This window comes from Dama dama, chromosome 31 (assembly GCF_033118175.1).
Source record: "Dama dama isolate Ldn47 chromosome 31, ASM3311817v1, whole genome shotgun sequence".
Taxonomy (NCBI): domain Eukaryota; kingdom Metazoa; phylum Chordata; class Mammalia; order Artiodactyla; family Cervidae; genus Dama; species Dama dama.
Window position 1 is genome coordinate 56,681,893 of NC_083711.1, and position 1,633 is coordinate 56,683,525.

General features: G+C 36.4%; 1 pseudogene; it reads left to right on the top strand.

The window, feature by feature from the left end:
- The first annotated feature begins 1,301 nt into the window (after window positions 1-1,301).
- On the top strand, window positions 1,302-1,400 carry LOC133050262 (U6 spliceosomal RNA; annotated as a pseudogene).
- The last annotated feature ends 233 nt before the right edge of the window (window positions 1,401-1,633 follow it).

Genomic DNA, 1,633 nt, shown 5'->3' on the forward strand with positions numbered 1-1,633 from the left:
CTGCCTTCTTTATGGTCCAGCCCTTACAACTTTATGTGACCACTGGGAAGACCATAGCCTTGAGTATACGGACCTTTGTTGGCAGAGTAATGTCTCTGCTTTTTAACACACTGTCTAGGTTTGTCATAGCTTTCCTGCCGAGAAGCAAACATCTTCTGATTAGATGGCTGCAGTCACCATCTGCAGTGATTTTAGAACCCAAGAAGCAGAAATCCGTCACTACTTCCACCTTTTCCCCTCTAACTGCCACGAAGTAATGGGGCCAGATGCCATGATCTTAGTTTTTTCATTATTTAGTTTTAAGCTGGCTCTTTCACTCTTCTCCTTCATCCTCATGAAGAGGCTCTTCAGCTCCTCTTCGCTTTCTGCCATGAGGGTGGTATCATCCACATATCTGAGGTTGTTGATGTTTCTCCCGTCTATCTTGATTGCAACTTGTAACTCAACCAGCCCAGCATTTCTCATGATGTGCTCAGTGTATAGACTGAACAAACAGTGACAGCAGATAGCCCGTGTTGTAATCCTTTCTCAATCCTGAAACAATCAGTTGTTCCATACAGGGTGCTAACTGTTGCTTCTTAAATAATTCATCACTTACCAACTTATGCCATTCTTGCCATACACTAATATCCAACACATATTCGGGTCTACTGAACAGACTTTCTTGTCTGTGCTGTTTATATCTGCATGTCTAGTCATACATTGTTATTACATTACTGTAACTCTATTTGCTTGGTCCTCATTGCTGAGTCCAGGCAACTCAATATTTTAAAATATGGGAGAGACTGTAACTTGTTACTCTTCTTAGACCAGAATTTTCTTGAACGTTTTTCCTATTTTCCATGTGAATCAGTCTTTCCAGTTCAAAAAATGAACAAATAAGTAACACTCTACTCTAGTTGTTGATATAGAATTAAGTTTATGACTTACATTAGGAAGAGCTGACATCTTTATAATATTGAATTTTCATATTAAAGAAAATGTATGTTTTCCTAATTTGTACTGATTTTGCATATTTCATGTCAAATTTATTTTTTTTTCTATTGTAAATATGGTATTTTGTTTCATTATAACTTCCAATTGGTTATTGTATGTACTTATAAAAGTTGTTTGCTCTTTACTATTATACTCAGCCATCTAAAAATTCTTTTGTGTATTCATGTAAGCAAGTATAAAATTTATAATATTACAACCTTTTTTATATATGTATGTATGTGTATATATAAACCAGTAATCTCCTCTCTAATTGTACTCGCATGTACCTTCAGAACCATGTTAAAAAATCAGTAGTGAGGGCTTGCGTGGACAACACAAATGCTAAAACTGGAGCAGTCCCAAGAGGATCAGCATGGCCTCTGAGTAAGGAAGGCACAGAAATTTGTGATACACTCTGTATTTTATCTCCTTGGCATGGGACACAAAAGCAAAAATAAACAAATGGGGCTATATCAACTAAACAGCTTTGCATAGCAAAGGAAACTATCAAGAAAACAAAGGTCAGCCTACTGAATGAGTGAAGATATTTGCAATACCAGATATATGCAATGAGGTTGATATTTAAAATACATGAAGAACTCATGCAACTCAATACCACAAAAACAACCTCAATTAAAAAATGGGCAGAGGCACTGAA